At 36.0% G+C, this 17,213-nt stretch overlaps 1 long non-coding RNA gene across 3 annotated transcripts in view; it reads right to left on the minus strand.

The window, feature by feature from the left end:
* Nucleotides 1-14,492: 14,492 nt before the first annotated feature.
* Nucleotides 14,493-17,213, minus strand: part of LOC116814286 (uncharacterized) — a 43,223-nt gene continuing 40,502 nt past the window's right edge. For all 3 annotated transcript variants that reach the window (XR_004371221.2, XR_009209239.1, XR_009209236.1), the window contains one exon: nt 14,493-14,727. This is a non-coding gene — a long non-coding RNA (uncharacterized LOC116814286). The remainder of the gene's footprint in view (nt 14,728-17,213) is intronic.

Raw genomic sequence — 17,213 nt, forward strand, 5'->3', positions numbered from 1 at the left:
GATATAAAAGTAACCTGTGGAATTCAATTTTAAATTAAGTATAAACAATATGATCATCAAGATTAAAGTTCATAAAAAATCTATAAAAGAAAAAATACATAGACATAGGTAAAATTTTTGTAATGGTTGTTGAAATATTGTATAAAATGGTAGTTACGTTGGATTTATTTTCTTAAAAGAATAAAGCTAAATAGCATATTACTTTTCCAGAAAATGTAGCCACGAAGTCTTTCCAGAATGCATCACAAAGGCATTAATTGAGAAAAATGTGGTTAAGAAAGATAAGGGAAATGGAAAATGAAGGCAGATTTTCCAAGTCCTTCTAATGGAAAAGGAAGGAGAAAAGAAAGTGGGAGATAGGTTGTCTTTAAAGAAAGACAAGACAGGCTGGACGTGGTGGCTCATGCCTGTAATCCCAGCACTTTGGGAGGCCGAGGTGGGTGGATCACCTGAGGTCAGGAGTTCGAGACCAGCCTGGCCAACATGGCAAAACCTCGTCTCTACTAAAAACACAAAAAATTAGCTGAGTGGGGTGGCGGGCACCTGTAATCCCAGCCATTTGAGAGGTTGAGGCAGAAGAACCGCTTGAACCTGGGAGGCGGAGGTTGCAGAGAGCTGAGATTGAGCCATTGCACTCCAGCCTGCACAACAAGAGCAAAACTCCACCTCAAAAAAAAAAAAAAAAAAAGAAAAGAGAATACTCCAAAGCCAAGGAAAGATGTGCATATACAAATTGAAAGAGTCTCTAAGTGGTAAGCAGGAAAAGATAAAACAATTATTTAAAAATAAATATGTGTAGTAAAATTAGAGGATCAACAAACAAAAATAACAAATCTTTCAGACAAAAAAAAGGATTTAGAATAAACCACAATCAAACTTATTTCAGGTTTCTCATCAACAATAGAATACAGGAAACAATGAACATTTTCAAAGGAGAAAAAACAGATTCTGTAGCTAAGCAAGTACGAGGCTAAAGCACAACTAATTCAAACATGAAAATTCTCAGAGTATATCATCTAAAAATTTAATGAAAAAATTCCTAGAGTATACACTTCAGTGAGAAGAAAATTTAATTCAAGAGAGAGAATAAGGTTGCAGGGAAAAAAAATGAACGAATAAATCTGTAAAGCTAAATGTTAAGTATAGATATGTATAAATAGGAAAACGTAACAAATCTAGAAATAAGTTGCCAGACAAAATCAATGGGGGAAGTAAAGACTGGTGGTAAGAAAGTGACAAACTGTTTTTGACCAATTTGACAGAAGATAGCTAAGGGAATCAGAAGTATGATTAGATGTTTGTCTTTCTCAGATATATAGACACTGATTAATTTTACACATATTTGGAAAACGAGTTTAAATATGAGCAATCAATATTGAATGCTAAGAGACTTCTGATTCCTGAAGGCTATCAGGGGACAGGAAAAGGTCTCCCCTACTACAGCACAAATAGTCTTGAATTACCAACAGGAACATACTTTTAAAAGCATTACTTGGCTCATAGAAAAATCACCAAAAAGAGAAAAACAAACAAACAAACAAACATAAACCAAAACAAGATCTGTTTAATAAATGCCATTAATTGTTTTACCTGGGGCAAAAGTCAACGGGGGTCCTAAGTTCTGGAAACTAAGACTTTAGTCCACACCAAGGTGTGAGCATATGAGAGTGGAAATTTTGAAGAGGCTACAGTGGTTCTAGGTAAGTAGTAACTTTGGCTTATGGCAAAAGCAAACATAAAAGAAGTCATCTCATCTAAACTCAAAACTAAAAATAGCATGGTGGCTCACGCCTATAATCCCAGCATTTTGGGAGGCCGAGGCAGGCAGATCACTTGAGGTCAACATTTCAAGACCAATATGGCCAATATGGTGAAACTCAAAATTTTTGTAAAATACAAATACAAAAAAAAAATTTTGTAAAAATACAAAAATTAGCCAGATATGGTGGTCGGAACGTGCTGCACTGGAGGTTGAGACAGGAGAATTGCTGAAACACAGGAGGTGGAGGTTGCACTGAGCTGAGATGGCACCACTGCACTCCAGTCTGGGCGACACAGCACGACTGTGTCTCAAAAAACAAACAAACAAACAAAAAACTAAAAATATTTATTTTCAACTCAAAACTTACTTAGCCAAAAATAAAAAAATATAAAAAATAAAAATAAAAAATCTCCGCAGCCACTGCAATGACATTTGGCAGGAGGGAAAGTCTGAAAAAGTGGAAGCTGGCCTAGAAAGAGATCGTGACTAAGGATCACATAGTTTCTACTTGAAAGTGTGACAGAATGACTGATCAGGAAAACATTGCAGGAACTCTTGTTTACAGAAAAGATATTTTTTTCTGCAGAGGCCCAGCCAAGCTAGGGGCCCTAAAGAGTAAGTTTCTCTCACTCCATGCCCTGTCCCCATTCCTGCTCTCCACATCTACCTTCCATCCATATACTCTTGAAGTAGCCCTAAGAGAAGCAGCGTAGCAATGGCACTGAAATGATACCAGGCACATTAACCATTCATTTGTCAAAATATGTAAGAAAATACCATAGTGTAGACGACGCCTGTTTTAATTTATTATCTATGACTTATAACCACTTTGACTTCTGAAACAAAGTAGCAAGACCAGGCCAGAACGAAGGAAGAAACTAACTCAGAGATGCATCACAAATGCATCTCAAAGAGGGATGGCCGCCTACTGAATATAAGGCCTAATAGCCAGCCTATGTAGTTATTTTTCACAGTCTAAAATGGCAAAACTTGAGAAAGTTTCATTTTTTGTTGTGTTTTTTTTGTTTGTTTTTTGTTTGTTTTGAGACGGGAGTCCCACTCTCTTGCCCAGGCTGAAGTGCAGTAGCACAATCTCAGCTCACTGCAACCTCCGACTACTGGGTTCAAGCGATTCTCCTGCCTCAGCCTCCAGAGTAGCTGGGACTACAGACAAGCACCACCACGGCCAGGTAATTTTTGTATTTTTAGGAGAGATGGGGTTTCACCATGTTGGTCAGGCTGGTTTCAAACTCCTGACCTCAGGTGATCTGCCCACCTCGGCCTCCCAAAGTGCTGGGATTACAGGTGTAAGCCACTGCACCTGGCAACTTGAGGAAGTTTCTGCAATTTGAATGATCCAAGCTCAGATAAGAACACAATAGAATAGAATAATACCTACCTAGACTAGGAAAAAAGAACATACTTAGGAGCTAATGTTCATCTATGTACTGATTTTCTTAGACAAGAAACTTAACCTGTTTTTGCTTTTTCTTTTTACCAAAGAAAAAAATGAAAATCTTAAGGAAGAAAACACTAGGAAATCAAATTGGTAGAAAAGTGAAAAAAAAATCTCTAATACAAATACACAGAAAACTATCCCAGTATTAAAAACCTAATGAACACACACATACATACATATGCTGCTTGTTTAATGATGATGGTGAAAAAGATTGCAGAGGAAAAGAAGTATATTACAAACTGAAACGATGGTACAGCTTATCTAATAAAATAAATTATAAATAGCAAAGAAGATTAGTCATTGCTGAAATCTGTACTGTTACTTTAAACACTGAGGTAAAGGACAAAGAGATTAAAGTGATAAGAATGAGATAATAGGTACAAAGAGACTGATGATCCAACAGAAGCTTCCTAAAATGGAGAATGCATCAATTGAACCTGAAAAATGTATTCAGAGAAATGATACAGCAAAATTTCCTGTAATGCAAACTTGCATCAGTAGATTAAAATATGCCAATTATAGCAAAATGAGTTAAAAGATAAAATCAGCTTTGAGTTACATGCTGACTGTTAAAAAGGTCAAATATTTTTAAAGTATACTTCATCTAGGTAGAAAAAGAAAGTCGCCTGAAAAGAGAAAATTGGGCTGGACTAAGACATTCACAAAACAGAAGCAGTTCAGTAAAATGTTAAAAGTATTGAGGCAATATCGTTACCAAGAAAATTATATTCAACCTAATTTTCACTCAAATATGAAAAAAGAAGGAAGTTTTCAAATATGAAAAAACTCAAAGACACCTTCATGAGCCTTTTTTTTAAATCAAAAACTACTTATTTAAACTTTGCTAATCAAAAGAGAGTTAAAACATATAATTGAGAAGTGGAGAAGCCATTTAGAAGGGCTGGTGGTATTTACCGAAGTCATATAAATATGACATTAAGATTTGAAACCAGGAGAATTGTAGCTGCAGACTACAGTAAGTGTAGTTGCAGAAATGTAAGTGTTACAAGGTAACCAGATAAAAATATTTTCTAAATGTTTAGGGAGGAACAAATTGGATTGAGGTTTATAGTGCCAACAACTTTATCTTTCATAGATGGTGGTTAATTAATAATAAATTAATTATTATAAAATAGACACAGAATGGAATTGATATAAAATAGAAATATTAAGGTTGGTGCAAAAGTAATCGTGGTTTAATGGCAAAAGCCACAATTACTTTTGCACCAATTTAATAATAATATATTAGTTACTATAAGATAGAAATTGAATTTCAAATAAACAAATGACTAACATTTCCAATACCCACTGAAACTCTGACTATGTTGTCTGTGCTCACTTTCTGTATTTCGCTCTTGAACCTGATACAATCAGTTCTTCACTGCTTCTACTCCATGGAAACTGGTCTTTTTAATACGACCAATGAATGCTACGTTGTCACAGCCAATGGTCATTTCTTAGCCCACATCTGCATATTTCCTTTATCTGTCCCATTTGTCATTTTGGTTATTCCCTTCTCCTGGCAAGACCTACTTTCCTTGTTTAGGACTTCATAAAATATATCCCAATTTTCCTTTGATATCATGGCTTGCACCCTTTTAATATTTCAATTAATTGTTCTCATGCTAGCAGCTATAAATGTTGTAGTGCTCTTACATTTATGTTCTGGATTTCTCTGTCTGTAATGACTTCTTTGGTGATCACATGTAATTTCTTCAATACATGAAATGAATTGATAGCACTTATATGCTGTCAATTCCTAAACTTTACATCTAGCCTCTCCCTGAAGTCTAGCTCAAATATCTAACAACTTCCTTGACATCTAAATTTTAATGTCTGACAAACACCCCAAATTTAGATCTAAAGTGGAACTCTTGATACCCAGCCCCATCCCCACCATTTAATGACCTGCTAAGCATCCCTTCTTCCCAATATTGGTAAATAGTAACATTATTTTCCCTCTTGGCTCCTTTCTGTCATATCTCATCTGCAATTACTCAGCTAATCCTATTGACTTCACCTTCAAAATTTGTCCATTTTCACTGTAGTTTGGTACAAATGTATCATTTCAATAGAGTACATACTGGCCTCCCTGCTTTTGTGTTTGTTCCTACAATCTACTCTTGGCAGAGCATCTAGAATAAGACTATTAAAAATTAATTCAGATTATTCACTCTTTTGTTAAAAACTCACTAAGATATCCCTGCCTGTTGCATAGAAAGGGATAAATAATAACATTAATAATAACAATAATGGTTTTCAGTGCTTTCTACAATCTGATCTCTATTACATGTTTAGATTATATGCAATAATAATCTTTGATCACCTAGGCTGAAAAGTTTATTGAAGGCAAGACTTTGAAGGACCAGTAAGACATCATAATAAAATATATGATAATGAGTAATACGAGAAAGTCTTGGTGGATTGTTTCTAAACAGGTCAAAAATTTTAGAGAATGAACTATAAACTTGAATTCAAAAATTCCCAGCACAAAATCTAACCAGGATATGAGAAATTTATCTTACTACAGTAAAGTTATCAATTATAGCCATAATATTTAATCTCTAATTATGAAACTATACCAACAGCTGAATTCACAGCCTTGACTAGACTCATGTTTGAAAAAAGGGGGGCCTGTTCATTTAATGGAAGACGTAATAGAGGAATCAAGACCTTCCTTAGAAAGATAAAATATCTCCTATTTTTTGAGGCTTTTGATATCTTCCTTGAAGTTCTTGTGATAATGCCACTAAGGTATTTTATTGGCAAAGGAAAGCAAATTTTTTCATTACTTATTTTAAAACACCCTCAAGTCTTGTAAAGTCAGAGTCTAGGATGCCTCAAAGGAACAAAATAAATTTAAACCCCGTCTGGGCATGGTGGCTCATGCCTGTAATCCCAACACTTTGAGAATTCAGGTTGGGAGGATCACTTGAGCCCAGGAGTTTGAGACCAGCCTGGGCAATATAGGAAGACCCCATTTCCACAAAAAAAAAATAAATAAATTAGGTAGGCATGGTAGTGCATGACTGTGGTCCCAAGCTACTCAGGAGGCTGAGTAGGGAGAATCGCTTGAGCCTGGGAAGTAGAGGCTGCAGTGAGCCATGATTCTGCCATTGCACTTCAGCCCGGGAGACAGAGCAAGGCTCTGTCTCATAAATAAATAAATAAATAAATAGATAAATAAATAAATAAATAACAGATTCAAACCCAAAAAAGTACAAATTCAGATCTCAAAATTTTGAGAATTTATACTGGGAACAAACTGAGGAATATGTGGGGATAGATTCTAGGATGACAGAGCAGAAGGCTAAGTTCAACAATTTGGACACACATATCAGGGATTCAGAATTCAAAAAGCTGTGTGGTATAATATAATTTTGGAGTTTGTTAATTGGATAATAATATACTCAAGCAGTTGCCTGAACTAAAAGAAGTGGAATTCTGCAAATTTCTTGGTATGTCAGGTATAGTTTCCGAGGATGTCCAAATCAATATATTCCATCTCACATGTCCTCTTATAATATGATTTTGACACTCTCCCACCAAGAGGTGTAGGGCTATGGTCTCTCTCCTTGAAATTCAGACAGGCCTGTGACTATGTCAGAAGTAACAGCTCACAACCTATTCCTCATGGGATATTCACCCTTGGAATCAAGCCACCATACTGTGAGTATGCCAAGCAGCCACATGGAAAGGCCAGATAGAGCTGTTCCAAGCACAGCCTCAGCTGAGGTCCCAGGAGATGACCAGAATCAAGCACCAGACAAGTGAGTAAGCAAAATGTCGGATGATTCCAGATCACTGTAGCTGACACTGAGTATAGCAGAGCCCTGTACATTTTTGCCTATTCATGAACAAAATATAAATTGTCATTGTTTTAAGATACTTAGTTTTGGTATGGCTTATTTCTCAGCAGTGGATTATCAGAACCTTTGGTATAATGTGCCATTCTTTGGCCTATTTGAGCTTAGATCTATTTCTCACCTATTTCCTGCTCTGTACGGCATTGCAGCGGGTATGAGTCCTACAAGCTGTATTTCCAGGCTCTGCAAGTTGGCTTGCCATTTAGCTCAGTTAACAAGAGGAACTAGAGGCAATTTGGAAGGTGGGAGGGACAAGCCAGAATATTTAGCTTACACATTCTCTGTTTTTCACACAGAGTACTTCAGTGACTGTCATCTTGTCCACATCCCCATCTCTCACAAGACAGGTCTGCTGTGATTTCAGCTTCTTCTAGTTGACTCTATGATGCTTGGCTTCTAGCAAATCTGCCTCCTTCCTTTGTCCATCCATGCTGATGGATGGTAACAGCAATAGCAAGAAGCTGGCTTTTTCTCATCATTCATTACAGTATGTGGATTCTCAGATATTCCAGCACCTATTTAACAAATTCCATGTATTACATTATTTATGTTTTAAATACTGTAATAAGCCTATCTTTTGTTTCCTTGGTTGGACCCTACCTGAGTACAAATTTAGCTAAAGGAACCCAGATACATAGAGGACAAGGACATTTGAAGTTCATCCATCATGTGTGAACTTCTTATCCATCTCCTAACCAAAGTGGGAGGGAGCATCATTGATCAACTGAATTTTGGCTAGATTGCTGCTCATACATGACTCAGCTGGCCCTTAGTATTTTGATTATTTCTCCAATTCTTCAGTGTGTATTTGGAATAAATTCATTCAACATCTCTGAATATCTGGAGCTAGGTTTGTATGAGGAGGCAAGTAGAAGTCTTGGCTCTCCCACCACTGCTCAAAATAGTAAATCTAAAAGAACATTTCATCCTAGTGGAAAATTCTAGGGTGATGCTGTCACATTCCTCTTTAGATTGACTGTTTGGCTCATACTAAAGAGAGCTGCTAATGTAAATGTGGCTTTTTAACTTGAGTAAATTATATAACTGCTGGACCCTGTTATGCATCTACTGATCTAGCAAATTATTTGTATTCCAATAAAGAGAATACTAGAAACAGTTGGCTCTTACCAAGTAGTGACAGCAATAAGCCATCTCCTTCTTATCTATAATTTACATAAATGCTTCTGCTCTTTACCATGTAGTCATCCAAAATCCAAGGAGTTCTTAATCATATTAGCATAGCCACTGAAGATCAAAATTACAAACTATTTTGATGATGTAATGCTAATATATTCTCATAAGTAAGACACAGAAGATATTCAAATGCCTTAGTATGGCATGTGGATGTCAGCTATGGGACATAAATCTCATGAAATTGAAACTGTGGCCTAAAGAGTTAAACCAATGACTAGATTCTTGGATTTATAGAATAGCATATAAGAAAAGAAGCAAAGTCCTGAAAAGCTAATATTGAAACTGTATCTCAAAGAGTAAGTACCTGGTAACTAACAAAAACTCTTGAGTTTACAGGATAGCACATAAGAAAAGAAACAACTTGGTGCAATGCCCTCTGCTTGTGAGATGAAAAACAACTGGATGAAATTGGTAGGAACTAAGATGGCTGACTGGAGTTTGCACAGAAGGAGCTTACTGACGTCACAGTCTGAATTTCCACCACGTGTTTCACGCTAACTCCCCCTGAATCTGCATATGCAACCCATGAGTTACCATGAACCGCACAGGTCCAAGGACTTTCCAGACCTCCCCTTTCCTTCTACCAATCACCTACTAATATCAGAATCCATCCCCTGAACCATTTCTAATAAAAAGACTGCATTGAAGCCAGCATGGGCAGACAGACTTGAGCTTGATTTACATCTCCTTGAGAGTTGACTTTGAATATAAAGCTGCTGCTTCTTCTTTTTTTTTTTTTTTTCAAGAACCTGATGTCATTGTATTGGCTTCTAGCACATCCGGCAGTAAGCCCCTTTTGCTCCATAATAAAATGATAGGTTTCTGTCATTTCAGTGGATTTTCTAAGAGATCCAGGGCTGTGGGGTATATTATCTATTAATAGACCCACATTGCAACAAGTGTATGCCTCATATACAAATCACCAAATTATTTTCTGAATGAGTCTCTCAGTAATCACACAGACAAAATAGCCCAATTTATGTTACTTTGCCAATTTTTTTTCAGACACACTGGTGTTAATAAGTTTTTGAACAAATAGCCATGGTAACAGAGTTAATCATTTGTACTTTTACTTTAACATAGAATCCTCAACAAGGTTTAATTGGGAACCTCTACTACTAAGCATCCAGTGCTTTCACATTAGCAACCACCTCTGTGGTTCAAATGTAGTACCATACCCAGAGCAACCAGCAAGCCAACTGGTGACACAAAGATTATACAGATGCCTCTCATCTTCAGAGGCAACAATTTCTTATCAACAGAATAAGTTTTTACTCTGAATTTAGATTCTCCTCCTCTGTTTACTCTTCTTGTCAACTGAATTATCTGTGGGATTCTATCTTACTTTCTAGTACAGGGCTCCATAGAACATTACTCTGACCAAAATAATCCTTGTTTAAAAAAAAAATAAGGCAATTGGCTGAAGATTTTTTGGTCTTTTGCCATGTATACCATCATCCAGAAGTAACTAACATTATGGAATGGAGAAATATTGCTTTACAGGAAATAACACCTTGTGATATTAGAGTGCATCCTACAATATACACTACACATTAGGAGCGCCAATAAATACATGGTGCTGCTTCTCTTAAATCAAAATTCATGGATCAGTATAACCAAGTGTGGAAGTAGGAGTTACATCTCTCCTGTTTAACTGTAGTGATTTCACACTGATTGTTGCCTTATGTTCTCATGATTCTGAGTCATGTTGGTTTACAGGATTACTTTATACAGGAGCAGTATTTCCACCATTGAACAAAGAGTTTTCAAGGAATTAAAGGTTAGAAATACCACAGGCTATTGTCAGAACTGAAAGGCATTGTAAAAATAAGCAGAAGTGTTGGTAGGTGGTTCAGATAACGTGGCTTGATGATTAATCCTGATTGTTGAAGTGAAATTATTTGTCATTACACTTTAGCAAAAGGAAGAAATTTTTCCAAAAACTGGCAAATGAGGCAAATAGGCTCCTCCTATTCTGCCTTGTCCTGCAGTAAAGTTAAAGGAGGACTAGAGCAGTACCTATAGGCACAACTGCAGTCTTTACATTCTTCAAGAATTTGTTTTTGTTTTGTCATATTTTATCATTATTATTATTGAATTATAACTTATAGGTAGTGAAATTATAGATCGTCTGTACATAGTTCAAAGAGTTTTGACAAATGTATACACTTGTGTGACTACCACCCAAATTAAGATATATCATATTTCCTTTACGCCAGAGAATTTCTTCATATACTTTTCCACCAAACTTTCCCACACTAACTGAGACCACTGGTCATATTTCTATCACCTTTGGTTAGTTTTTCCTGCTGTCGAACTTCGTATACATAACAATCATAGGGTATACATACACTCTTTTCTGTCTGACTTCTTTTACTCAACTTTTTTTGAGATTTACTCATGTTGTTATATGGATCAATAATGTATTAATCCTTTTCATTTTGTTGAGTAGTATTCAATTGTATGTGTAGATTGCAAATTGTACATCCATTCTCCTGTTAAGATCATTTGGGTTATTTCTGGTTTTAGGTAACTGTGAATAAAGCTACCATAAACATTAGAATACAGCTCTTTTTGGAGGCCGATGGCTTCGTTCTCATGAGGGATTACTGAAGAGTGGCAATGCTGTACCACAGGAAGGATGAAAGTTTAGTTTTTAGGAAACTGCCAAAAAGAGAATCCCAGCTGTTCCACGCTTGCCCCCATTTCCTGTTGTCATTTGTTTTATCTCAGCAGTTCTTTTTGGTGTAAAGTAGTACTTCATCATAGTTTTAACTTAAATTCCCCAGATGCCTAATAATATTGAGCCCCATTTCACAAGCTTAAGTCCATTCATGTATAAATTTTGTGAAGTATTTTTTTCAAGCATTCTGCTCATTTTTAAAGTCAGTTGTTTGCCTCTTTAATGTAGAGTTATTTAGATTCAATACCCCCTTAATCAGAACTCAGCCATCATTTTTCGTAGAAATGGACAAGCAGTTTATAAAATATACATGAAAATTCAACAGACATAGAATAGCTGAAACAGTCTTGAAAAAGAGGAACAAACTTGGAGGATTTATATTATCTGATCTCAAGAATTACTATAAAACCAAGACTGTGGTAATAGCGTAGGTATAAACAAATAGATCAATGCCAAAAAAACAATGACTAGAAAAAGATCCACGCACACACAGTCAATTAATTTTTGACAAGATTCAAAGCAATGTGATGGGAAAGTCTTTTCAGCAGATGGTGCTGAAATAGTCAGATAACTATATCGAAATAAATGAACCTCAAGTACTACCTCATAGTATAACAAAAATTAATTGGAAGATCATCATAGACCTAAATGAAAAAATAGAAAATAATGTTTTAGCAGAATATGTAAAGATTATTTTTGCAATCTTGAGGTATGCAAAGATATCTCAGATATTACAAAAAAAAGAATGATAAATACAACTTCATCAAAATTAAAATTGTGTGCTTATCAAAATAAACCATTAAGAAAATAAATGAGCAAACTGCAGATTAAGAGAAAATATCCCCAAGGCATAGGTCTGACAAATAACTTGTATGCAAAACATATTTAAAGACTCCTAAAGGCTTAAGAAAAACGTAAAAGTGTTAGGCCATTTTCACAGGTAAAGATTTCTGTGTTGATTTACAACTAGGTATAGATTGAATTTAGATAATTGTGATAGATTTCATCCATAGCCTTACCTTACTTTTGCAATATGACTTTATAATTCCTCCCATTGAGAGCCTCTGGCAGGTACAACTTTCTTTGACCAGTGGAATATAGCATAATCAATGATATGCCATTTCCAAGCTGACATACCAGGCAACCTTGCATGCTTCTTCCTTCTGCCTGGTTGTCATGCAAACAAGCCCAGGCGCCCTGCTTGGGATTGAAAGATCACATGGAGAAAAGGCAGTCTTACCCAGCTGAGTGCATCCTATACCAGCCTAGCTTTGGCCAACAAGCACCTGACTGCAAATGCCTGCATGAGCTTAGCCAAGAACACAAAAATCACCCATCAGAGTAAGCACAACTTGTCTACTCATAGATTTGTAAGCTAAATATATCATTGTTGTTGTAAAATATCTCTTATTATGAAGCTCTTTTTGTTAAAAGTATATTCATAGTTTCTGTTTTTCTTTTTAAAATATTTGCTAGAATTCACCAGTGAAGCCATCTGGCTTTGAGCTTTTCTTTGTGGGAGCAGTTACTGTTTTATTGTGTTTTTCCCTCCCATATTCCCAGCAGCTAAAGTTGAGTTTAGCAATTAAAATGCTCTTGGGTTAGTTAGGGCCAAGCAGGAAAGGGATGACACACTCAATGTAGGATAATTCAAGGAATGCTTAGTGAAGGACAAACATACTAGGTGGGATCAGGAGAGGGAAATCACACGGGGTATTTTTGCACCCTGGGGCTAGCAACACAGAGGCTCTTAGCCAAAGAATTAAGAGGAGTAGGGTGATTACTGGAACCTGGAAGAAAAGAGGAGCTGTGTATTTCTTGGGATACATCTAGCTCAAGGAAACCAAACAGAAGAGGTGCCTTAATTTTAGTTTCCTTTCTTCCTCTGCCCTTTTGTCAGGGCTCTGAAGTTGAACTCAATTGGAAGCCAGAGATTAAAGGTGCCCATTCATGTGGTTAAGTAAGTGATCCTCCCAGGACAGAGAAAAGGATATAGAAGCATATGTCTGGGAAGCATATATCCGGGAAGGATATAGAAGATGTTGTACTTATTGTAGCACTCAATTAGATATATATTCTTGAGAATAAAATCAACTGACCACGTATGTGTAGGCCTATTCCTAGTCATTCTTTTCTTGGCTTTGATCTATTTGTTTATTCCTACACTATTACTACAGTCTTGATGTTATATATTCCTGAGATATATACTCTTACATATTCTCTCTCTCTCTCTCTCTATATATATATATATATTCAAGAATATATATCTTCTTAAGTGTTACACCACATATATGGTTGAATAAATTAATGAATAAATGACTGCTTTATATATAATGTTATAGTCACTCTGAAGGCAATTTGGAAGCATATACTGACATTTAAAGTATTTGAATCCATATCTCAGAATATACAATAAAGAAACACTAGTATAAAGGCACCAGAAGATACCTTCTAGAAAGATAACTAAAGGGATAACTTTGGTTACTACTTGGGATTAGGGTAAGCTTTAATGGGAAATCTTAACTTTTATTATTTATTTACTTATTTATTTATTTTGAGACGGAGTCTTGCTCTGTCACCCAGGCTGGAGTGTAGTGGCACAATCTTGGCTCACTGCAACCTCTGCCTCCCAGGTTCAAGCGATTCTCCTGCCTTAGCCTCCCAAGTAACTAGGACTATAGGCAAGTGCCACCATGCCTCGCTAATTTTTTTATTTTTTTTTTAATTTTTAGTGGAGACAGGGTTTCACCATGTCAGCCAGGATGGTTACGATCTCTTGAACTCGTGATCCGCCCATCTCTGCCTCCCAAAGTGCTGGGATTACAGGCATGAGCCACTGTATCTAGCCTAACTATAATTTTTAAAAACATAAAAGGAGATTTTGTACATGTAAATGCTGGATAATTAAAAGAAAATTTACATTTCAGAAAACAAATATAGCAATCATACTAGAGCCAAGATAAAATAGAGTCAAGAGCCAAGATACAATAATTCCTACAATTAATCATTCCATCACATGTCCCTTATCTTCATGGCAGGCAAAGGAAAATGAACAATATAAAAGACTACAAAATGTTAATCATCTAATGAAAAGAAACAAACCAAGACAAATGCTTTATTTCTACTAAGCTCCTCCCAATATTAAACACTTTGCTTTTGTATTTTTAACAAACTTTTATATAAGTGATGGAATTAATATTCACTGTATTATCTTATTAGAAGTTAAACAAATTGCAAAAGCATCCTTCTCTATAAACACTTTCTTATGTCAAGTAGTTAAAAATGATAGGCATTAGTATTTGAAAAGTCAGAGAACCAGTCATATATAGTGCATTCAAGTGGTATAATCTGATTAAAGAATAAAGATGCCATATTTTTGTTAATTTTCTAAAATATATTACATGAAAGTATATTCATAATGATAATTATATAAGCTTCACCTTTTTAATCAAATATCTTTATCAAGGACAGTCATACTCATCTGCCTCCATTCAGTCTACTACAACAAAGTACCACAGACTCAGTAGCTTCTAAATAACAGAAGTTTATTTCTCACGGTGCTGGAGACCGAGAAGCATAAGATCCAAATGCCAGCAGATTTGGTGTCCAGGGAGGGCCTGCCTTGTCATAGATAGTACCTTCTCCCTGGGTCCTCACATGGTGGAAGCAGCGAGGCAACTCTTTGGGGCATCATTTATAATGGCATGAATTTCATTCATGAGACCTCCACCTTCATCAACTATTCACCCCTTACAGTCCCCACCTGTTAATACCATCAAATTAATGATTAGGTTTTTCAACACATGAAAGTATGGAGTGACAAAAATATTAGCAGTAGTTCATAGAAATAGTTCAATAATAAACTGATACTGAGTCATAATAGATGTTCTGCTGCTGTTTTCTAATTATTTATCTTCAATGGATAGGTAAAGAAAAGTAATTAAGAAAATAACACATGGGCTACAAAAACAAAATTTATAACAAAAATGAGACTACATTTTTTTAAATGTATGCAACTCTTCTCACTTGATCAGTTCACATTAAATTCTCTTTACCTAGAATGTGTTTTTAATATTTATAGAAAAGAACGTATTTTATATTTAGAAAATTATACAGGAGCCTATGGTTTACTAATCAATGGTTATAGTTTACTCCTTTAATTGTAAAACAAAACCATAAAGCTGCAAATGACAAATTAATTTTTCTTCCCACGAATAGCTGATTGCCTAAAGAAGAACATCCTATCACCGTATGACTTTGAGTGATGGGTCCACATGTTTTATTTTAAATATTCTAAAGAGTCCTTTTGCTGCTGAAATTTCTTCCCAAGCGTAAAGAAGTGTTTTCCTTTCTTCTTTTTTACTGAACACACCTAAGATGCTACTGAAGTAGTAATATTATTATATTTTATACATATATTGGAACATCACCATAGCCAAACAATTTCAGCATAGTATGCAAAGGGAGTTGTGTTTTGATTATTTTCAGGGATTTTATTACTGAAAGTATCATATGAAAATGTTGTACCTACGACATGACTAGGGCACGATGTTTTCTAAAGGGTTATATTTAATCTGCTCATTAATACCCAAAATTGTAAATGAAGTCTGCTAAACATAAGTAGCAAAATACAAAAAAAAATTGAAGTTCTCCATTTCAAAAAAAATAGAGACTGAATATTTAAACCATAACACCTTTATTTCATGTAAACAATGAAAGTTGTATCCACAGTTATTTGATTATATATTTTGGTAAATCGAATATCCTAGCTGATAGTTTCTTTATTTTACATGTATATTAGGCCCTTCTTGCATTACTATAAAGAAATATCTGAGACTGGGTAATGTATATAGAAAAGAGGTTTAATTGGCTCATGGTTCTGCAGAGTTTACAGGAAACATGGTGTTGTCATTTGCTCAGCCTCTGGGTTTGCCTCAGAAAGCTTACAATCATGTAAGAGGATGAAGGGGGAGCAAACAAGTCACATGGCAAAAGCAGGAACAAGCAAGAGAGAGAATGTGGTGGCGGGGGGTTGCCACACACTTTTAAATTACCAGATCTCACAAGAACTCACTCACTATTGTGAAGACAGCACCAAGCCATGAGGGATCTGCTCCTATGATACAAACGCCACTGATATGGTTTGGATTTGTGTCCCAGCCCAAATCTCATGCTGAATTTTAATTCCCAATGTTGGATGAGGGGCCTGGTCAGAGGTGATAGCATCATGGGGGCAGATTTCCCCCTCATTGTTCTCATGATAGTGAGTGAGTTCTCACAAGGTCTGGTTGTTTAGAAATGTGTAACACCTCCTCCTTCACTCTTTTCCTCCTGCTCTGGCCATGTAAGACTCGCCTCCTTCCTCTTCACCTTCTGTCATGATTGTAAGTTTCCTGAGGTCTCCCCAGCCATGATTCCTGTACAGCCTGTGGAACTGTGAGCCAATTAAAACTCTTTTCTTTACAAATTACCCAGTTTCAGGTATTTCCTTATAGCAATGTGAGAGTAGACTAATACAGAAAATTAGTACTGGGAAGTAAGCATTCCTATAAAGATACGTGAAAACGTGGAAGCAGCTTTGGAACTGGGTAATGGGCAGAGATTGGAACAATTTGGAGGACTTGGAAGAAGACAGGAAGACGAGGGAAAGTTTGGAACTTCCTAGAGACTGGTTGAATGGTTGTGACCAAAGTGCTGATAGTGATATGGACAATAAAGTACAGGCTGAGGAGGCATCAGATAGAGATGAGGAACTTATTGGGAACTGGAGCAAAGGTCACTTTTGTTATTCATTAGAAAAAAGGTTGGAGGCATCGTGCCTCTGCCCTAGAGATCTGTGGAGCTTTGAACTTGAGAGAGAGATGATTTATGGTATTTAGTGGAATAAATTTCTAAAGAGCAAAGCATTCAAGATATAGCTCTGGCTGCTGCTAATGGCGTATGTTCATATGTGTGAGCAAAGAGATGCCCAAGGCCTTAGAGTCTGCCCCTTGACTCAGTGTGGCCTGGATGAGAGACATGTAATCAAAAGAGATTATTTTGGAGCTTTAAGATTTAATGACTGCTATGCTGGGTTTCAGATTTGCATGATACCTGAAGCCACTTTTTGTGGTCTGATTTCTTCCTTTAGGAATGAGTGTATTTACCCAATGCTGGTACCCTGATTGTATCTTGGAAGTAACTATACCAATATGTATACAAACATTTGCAAAACTGATCAGAGTTTAATAAAATGAATTTAATATTTTC

The sequence above is a fragment of the Hylobates moloch genome, unplaced genomic scaffold (assembly GCF_009828535.3).
Source record: "Hylobates moloch isolate HMO894 unplaced genomic scaffold, HMol_V3 SCAFFOLD_1, whole genome shotgun sequence".
In the NCBI taxonomy this organism is placed as follows: Eukaryota; Metazoa; Chordata; class Mammalia; order Primates; family Hylobatidae; genus Hylobates; species Hylobates moloch.